This window comes from Copadichromis virginalis, unplaced genomic scaffold (assembly GCF_057382275.1).
Source record: "Copadichromis virginalis isolate Kocher_CV1m ecotype Utaka unplaced genomic scaffold, C_Virginalis_male_GT1.1 unmapped_scaffold_1, whole genome shotgun sequence".
NCBI classification, from domain to species: Eukaryota; Metazoa; Chordata; class Actinopteri; order Cichliformes; family Cichlidae; genus Copadichromis; species Copadichromis virginalis.
Genome location: NW_028188589.1, coordinates 6,128,645 through 6,136,630, shown reverse-complemented (window position 1 = coordinate 6,136,630; position 7,986 = coordinate 6,128,645). Strand labels below are relative to the sequence as shown.

The 7,986-nt window shown below is 42.2% G+C and overlaps 1 long non-coding RNA gene across 1 annotated transcript; it reads right to left on the bottom strand.

Moving 5' to 3' along the window:
• Positions 1-4,563: 4,563 nt before the first annotated feature.
• On the bottom strand, positions 4,564-6,761 carry LOC146679664 (uncharacterized). The gene is made up of 2 exons (XR_014918632.1): positions 6,401-6,761; positions 4,564-5,394 (listed from the first exon to the last, which is right to left on the bottom strand). It is a non-coding gene; the product is annotated as an uncharacterized LOC146679664 (long non-coding RNA).
• Positions 6,762-7,986: the final 1,225 nt, after the last annotated feature.

Sequence of the window (7,986 nt, the reverse complement as noted above, 5' to 3'; positions counted from 1 at the left end):
GCTTTCCTCCAGAACGTGTCTGAGTCTGATTTATTTCACACAAATAAATGCTATAAAACACTAAACATGAGCTTTCAATATACTGTTCAGCTGGTTCCTCATTCACATCAATTACATTTACTTATTTCACAACATCAGTGAAATATACTCTTTTTAACTGGTTCAGTTTCTCAAGTTCACACTTCTTTCCATAACAGCTACATCCTTTTATCATATCAATAAACACATCACATTGTCTTCTGCAGTGTCTTACTGGCTAAACAGTTCTATTCAATAACAGCATTGGTAAATACATTACATTTGTTCCCTCCAGTAATTTACTGGCAAAATCACTATTTAGTGCATCATGAAACACAGCTTGTTGAATCAACCCATGAATGCCTCTGTTAGCTACACAGAGTTGCTCAGAGTGCTTGTGTTACACTAGCTAATCTACTCAGTCACTTTAACAGAACTATTAACATTCACATCTCACAGAACTGATTTGATTGGAGCATTACAACACGTTTGCACAGAGCATAGGAGCGCACTGACTCTGCTTCACGAGCGCTCCACCTAACGAGCGGGCTCGCGGTGCGGTCGCGCGGGACACTCCTCTGGTTTTCTCCCGTGTTTACATATAAATAACTTTGGCGGACCGCCTTAACTCTCCCATTCACATTAACGTGGGTAACCATGGTGACAATAAACAACATTTTCGGTGCGAGCACCGTGTACCGACCTGTAAAAGCAGGTGAAGAGCAGAGTAAGGAAGACACGATGCGTCTCTGCTTTCCTCCAGAACGTGTCTGAGGAAGCAGCGGAAGGTGGGCTCCACTTACTGCTCCCCGAAACCCCGGAGCAAGCACCAAAGTTCCGCCCTCACTGCTTTCTAACATAAAATGAATCCCTGTTACATGGATTTTCTATCCTCTTAAAGAAACTGAAAATAAATACATATAGCAATGAAAAATGTCCCGTTACATGAGTGTTTTACACAAAATAATATTCATGTGGTCATTCCCTCACAGGGGTGCCACAACTACACTGCTGTTTTGACAGAGACACAGTGTGTTTATCTAACTTGGCTGAAGCCAAAGTTCTCCAGACAAATTCAGTCTGTTTCTGCCAAGTGTGAACTCACTGGATGAGCGCCAGATACACAGAATCAAAAAGGGATAAATTACTTTTCTTATGTCATGTTCCCGTCACAAACTGGCTCAAGGAGAGGGGAAGCAGGAGTCCACAGATGAAATGTTCCTATAAATAAAGTGGAATTTATTCAAACTTTACCAAAACTTCAACACATCAAATACAAGCAGCTCAGCAGGGAGTGGATGTGTGTTGCATGTGCCAGGTGGATGCAGAGAGAGGCCAGGGCCACGTTCAAACCTGAACACGCTGCACAGTGTTTTGTTCCATTTGTTAGGGATGAATGAAATGCTTCCTTGAAAGGATGTGTGCAGTCACCAGTGGGCGTGGAAGCATGTGCGCCCTCATTTGGTGGGTGTGCAAGAAAAGTCATCCTGTCACACAGCAATGCCTACATAAATCACACCACTCTGCTTAAAATAATAATGTTTAGTGAAGCAGGTGAAGCAAAGGGCTGCTTTTAATAGGCTGGGAGACCCAGGTGTGCTGCTTTAGCTGCTGAGCCTCTTATGACAGAACAGCGGAGAGTGGTAAGAAGGGAGGAGGGGGTCTGGCTGTGTTTGTGAACGATAGATGGTGTAACTCTGGGCATTTCTCTATCAAAGAGACGCTATGCTGTAAGGACATTGAGCTGCTAGCGGTTAGCATGAGACCGTACTATCTACCACGAGAGTTTACACACGTGATTATGATAGCTGTGTATGTCCCGCCCTCTGCTAACGCTGCAGCAGCCTGTGAGGTCCTGCACACTGTAACCAGCAGACTCCAAACACAGCACCCTCAGGCCCTTTTCCTGATCTCTGGGGACTTTAAAGATGATGTAACCATTTAATTATGGTTACATAATTAATTATGTAATTAATTATGCAAAAATGTGTCTCCAATCAAAGCTCTGTAACTTCAGAGGTGATGTTCATATGTTGACTAATGGTTTTCTTTCATTTTTGATGTACTGCAGAATATTTGTATAAAATCCAGGCCAGGAAAATCTCCTTCATGTGTTTCTGTGTTTTGTCTTCAGCTACGTTGACACAAAGGCCTCTGCTGTGACGCTCACACCTTTGATAAAGTCTGGAGAGTGTCAGCTTCCTGTTTATAGATACAAAAATATGTAATGTTGTGAACTCTGGCCGCAGCGGCGCAAGAAAAAGGAGAATTACGGGAAGCACTCACAACAGGTAAAATCAAAATAACAAAGTAAAGTAGGATAAAATAAAAAAAAAACAAAAGAACAACACAATATACTTCCCCGTACTGTTACTGCTAACCTCTGTTAACCTAGTAACTCTTACCTTCTAACTGACAGCTGGTCAATAAACGAGCTCCATAAACGCTCCATATTCACCTTTACATGGAACATAAAGGGAAAAGAAGAAACACAGTGCTGTGTCAGCGTTAGACATATAGATATATCCTTGCTTTTAATACATTTGAAGGTGGGTGGGAGAGGTGCTTCTCCGCGTAGTCTACGGTCTCTTTGGGATCGCTAAAGCTTTTCCTCACATCACCATGGGTCACTAACAGCTTTGCAGGGTATAGCAGTCTGTACCTGACGCCGGTCATCCCACGTAGTCTTCCTCTCATATTTGCAAATGCGGCTCTGCGTTTCCAACAGAGGGAGGGAAATCTGGGAGGATGTTTATTTTAAAAACCCTTATACATCAGGTTCTTGTTCTCTGCAGCTTTCAGCAGAATTTCCTCACCAATGTGGTAGTAGTGCAATCTCAAGATGATGGGCCGAGGAAGATGACTTTGTTTGGGACGCTGGCGATTCGCTCTATGTGCTCGATCGATGAGTGGCTTCTCCTCGAGAGATAGCGCCTCCGCCAACAGGTGTGAACCAACTCAGTCATCTTGGGTCCCTCTGTGCCTTCTGGTATTCCTGCAGTTCTTAAATTATTCCTCCTGGAGTGCCTCAAGAGCTCCACATCTCTCATCTAACTTCTTTACCTCCGCAGACAAACGCTCCACAGTGGCCTGGAGAGTGGCGATGGTGTCAGAGTGGTTCGAGGCACAGTCCTGCAGTTCAGTCAAAGTGTTATCATGCCTGGCCACGTCGCTTTTTATGTCCGAAATTGAGGGCTGGATGCTCTGGTTCAAGGATGATATCTCGCCTCCTATGGTGGTAGAAATCTCTAATATGCAAGTGTCCAGTGCTGGTTAGTTAGTTCTAGTGGTTAGTGGGGCTTTATTTGATGATTCTAGTGTGTGTTACATTGTTGTCATATTGTTGAGTCGCAGAGCTGTACAGTGTTACAGTTTCTGTAGAGTCTGGTATAAGGAACTCAGATCCCTCTGTGAATAATGTTCACTGAAACTGATCTGTAGTTAATGAACTAGTCAGGATTTACACTAGAGAATGTTTCTGCCATTACATGGCCTGTATTTGTAGAGCGCTTTACTCGTCCCTAAGGACCCCAAAGTGCTTTACACATCCAGTCATCCACCCATTCACACACTGGTGATGGCAAGCTTGTAGCCACAGCCACCCTGTGACCACCACCAGTAGGCAACGGGTGAAGTGTCTCGCCCAAGGACACAACGACTGAGACGGTCCAAGCCGGGGCTCGAACCGGCAACCTTCCGATTACAAGATGAGCTGCCAACTCTTGAGCCACGATCGCCCCACATATTGTAGATTTTTGTGACATGTTTCACCCCCTATCTTAAAATGTCTAAATCAAAAGCATCCAATGGTCCTGCATAGTTAAATAAGTCAAGCAGCGAAACAAACATGTTGATCAACTTTCTATTAAAAACAACTATATAATCAGGTGCAACACTTTGACCAGATCTGTAACTGTTTTCAGATCGTCCTGCAAAATAACTCAGAGAATGAAGAGCAAATAAAGCAGAGTCTGCAAGATCTCCTCACAGACTTGGACTTAGAAGAGAATAATAAAAAAACAGCTTTCGTCTCGTCCACCATCTGCATTTCTCAAAAATCCCAAACCAACAAATCAGAAAGGTACTGCGGAGTCTCCATGTCCACCAAAGGTCCTAACGCTGGGAAAATTATGATTGCTGCCTCCTGTCTTAGCAAATGGCATAAATATGTATCTGGTGCGGTGATGACCTATTATCCAAACACAGTCCAGAAAGATTACTTTGATGGAACAATTGAAGTACCTGGAAATATCAGGTGTGAGGCTTTTTGTCTCCGTGATGGTGCCAGAATGAAGCCTTGCAGATCATGTAAGAATTTGTTTGGCTTGAACACAGAAGACCTCAGAGAGTGGCCATATGGTAACTGTGCTGAAGCTGAGAGCCTGAGCAATTTGCTTGAAAATGAGAGAGAAGTTGAAACGCATGTGGATGAATACTCAGCTGAAAAGGATAACAGGCAGAGAGCTGAGGATGAGGTTGATGGGTTCTTAGAACTGTGTTGCAAAGGATTCGGTTTAACTGGACAGGTGAATTTTACAACCCAGAACAAGAGTGAGATTTCATGAAATCATTTGCATTCATCATTCTGATAAATCAAAGATTCTCTGCTCTGACAGCATCTGTGTGGATTTTCTGTAATCACAGAGACGTGTATAAGCATGTTTACTTTCCATCTCCATGTAATTGTCACATTTAATAATTAAAACTGGCTTCTATGGGTTTTTGTTTGTTTGCTTACATATCTAGTGTTTAATGCAATATGAAGCATTATCAGACAGCATTTATTGGGAAGAATCCCATTTTTATACTGGTCTGTACCCAGGGTACACAGAAAATAAAAACACATGTTTTCTTATTATGATCCCAACTATAATTTACTTAAGCAAAAGCACTACATGTGTAGTTATAATATTTATAGCAGTTACTGTTGAGCTTTAAATTTATCATCTTAAATGTTTATATGCTGATTATATTGCTTTATATAAGAAAGGCCTAACTCTGAGTACACTCTGTGCCAAAAAGTGCTGACAGGAAACTGCATGCTTTTGCAGAAACGTGCTTTTGCAGCTAGAAAGTGAAGCTGATATATATCAGTTTTAATTAGTTTTTACCAACTGCTTGCTAGGGCAATCCCACGAGTTTGGTGTTTTTGTATTGAACATGATTCCAAGTGCTTTCTATAACACATAGCAGAGGTGCCACAACAAAGACTGAGAAGAGGACAGGAAGAGACAGTGAAAGAGATGCACTCCTTCGCCATTCATGTTAAAGCGTTGCATAGCTTTAATTTTAGAGAGTGTTGCATAACTTTAGTCATTTTTCTACCACAGGTGAAGCCAAGAATTGTGAAGCTCTCTTTTGGCCAAATACCAGAATCTGTAAGAAGAAGAAAAAACAAACAATCAAATAGGTCATTATTAAGAGGACAACAATCTCTTGATGATTATCCACAGTGTCTTTGATAACTCTGAGATACAAACTGTCAAGTATATACACATCCCAGCAAACAATAGCTGTGTTTGACTAAAGCGATTAATAACAAGGACAGAGCTACAATCACTACAGTCAAACATAAAGGGCTTAATCCTGAATCCAAGTCTGAGCTGTGATGCCGTTGGTGCTGAAAGCTGCTCAGATCCTGAAGCTGCACGTTTTGTCTCTCTCTAACCAAACCAGCAGCAAAAGAAGACACATTTCGCTTGACATAAACATTGTCATGAATTCCCTCTTACTTTTGCTGGTTTGCTTCCACCACCATTAAAACACACACAGAAAAACAACACAGCACAGCTCTCTGCCTCTCTCAGTGTACTTTAAGAACACCGTTTCCCATCTCAAATCTCTGTTTTTGGCATTATTCGCTTGCTTGTTATGAAGCAGTCTACCGTTGTTTACAGCCATTTTTTTTAATGACTTCCGACAAGACAGCCTCATTTCTGCTGTTCAATACCAAATTTTATTTATTTTTTTCAAATTAAGTGAAACTGCAAAATGCTCTGCTGTGTCTCTATTAAAACCTCTTATTAAAACCTCTGAATCACTTCAGCAGCATCAGCCAATGTACATTTGTTGAGTCGTGGTTCTCGTCTGCTTTTGTTCTACTGCAGAATAATATTTTTAAGGTTATCTACTGTAAAAAGCTAGGCCAGGAAAATCTGCTTCATGGTTTTGTGTTTTATCCTCAGTTACTTTGACACAAAAGCATCTGCTGTGATGCTCACACCTCTGATGAAGTTTCACAAGTGTCAGTACTGATAAATGATCAGAATTATAATGTTTCTGACTCTCTGAGTAAGAATTAAATGGAATCTAATTGGGACCTTGTGAATTGGAATTGAACAGGTTCTAGAAATCAGTGATGATACTCAGCTCCAATACCCACCTATGATATTAGGCTGACGAACGCTGACTGGGTTTCATTTACCAGCTTTTTATGTTCTTCCTGCAGTTTCCTCCCCACATCACTCATCTTAACTTTTTTCCAGTCCTCCTCAGTCTAAACAGAACACACAACAATACAAAGAAAAGCTCAGGTGATTGATCTCTAACACTAGGCATCCCCAGTCTTATTCTTAGCAGTCTAACTTCTCACCATATCTTTGAAGGCCTCTCCATTGTAGTAGCGCTTGGATGCTGGATACTCTATCGTTTTGTCACATAGTTCCAGGAAACTGGAAGCCACCAGATGCAGCTCCTCTCCGTCATAGCCGTACAGCTTTTTGTCCTCACGCGTCATCAGCACAAGCTCGTGACATGGACATGAGGTGCCCTTTACCACACCAATAACCTGCATTTTTACAATCTCGGGAAGGTAGAATTTTCCCCAGGCGTTAACTTCATCATCATCCCCGTTGTATTTGGTGTTCTCAAGCTCTTCTATCCACAGGTCAGCACCACTTGGCTTCTTCAGGTGAACTCACATGCTTTTGTTTTTGGAAACAAAATCTTTCACCCATTTCAGGTACTTTTCACCTGGAAAGAAGCAGACAAGGAAATATGGATGAATGTAGAAGTGTTGGAAAAGACAAATAGCAAGGTTATCCTACAGCAGTTTGTGAAAATGTATCTTGAAATAAGCAGGCAAAATGAGGATCTCACTTATCTCATATGTTCTGACTACCGACTTTCTTCAGTTAAAGGACAAAAAAAGGGCACACTGGAGGCTGACAGAGTGTGCAATGGTGGGAATCATTTTGCAGAACTCACTAAAGTTTGTTTCTCCTGGAACAAGCTTTCTACACTTCGGCAAATGAAAATACTGTGTTAAACTAAAAAAGAGCACCAGACCAAGGTCTACAGTACTAACAGAAAAGCATGCCGTTACCTGTTGCCTGTCGACACAGCTGCTGATCTTCCTCACCAAAAAAATGAGGATCCCTGAAAGGAATAGAAAGGTTATGTTAAAATGAATGACTGTCACGGTGATCATGGGAAGCTCCAAAATATCACAACAATAGCTACGAAATCACAAAATGCAGTGTGATGTCTGTAAGCACCAAACATGACATCTCTGCAAATTCATCTTGAAACATGTAGGTACCTCACACGTACAGCTGCAGCCATCTCAGCCATTTATCACTGTGGCTGCCAAGTGGCTGCCACTTCACAAGCGCATGGCACAACATAGAAGAGCCACCTCCACAGGACAAGACTCAGCAGTCCATCTGCATCTTAAGGATAAAGGACACTCTTTCGAGGATGCTAATGTTCACATTTTGGGCAGAGAGGACAGATGGTTTGAAAGAGGAGTGAAAGAAGCCATCTATGTCCACTGTGAGCGACCATCTTTGAACAGAGGCGGGGTTTACGACACCAACTCTCTGCCATCTATAATCCAGTTTTGAGATCCTTCCCAGACGCCTTAACGCCCACTCACATCCTGGGCCATCTGACCTCAGGAATTCGCATGATAAGGTGGGGCCAGGTTTCACAATGAACTCACCCGAAACTCTGGCTGATTGGGGCCCA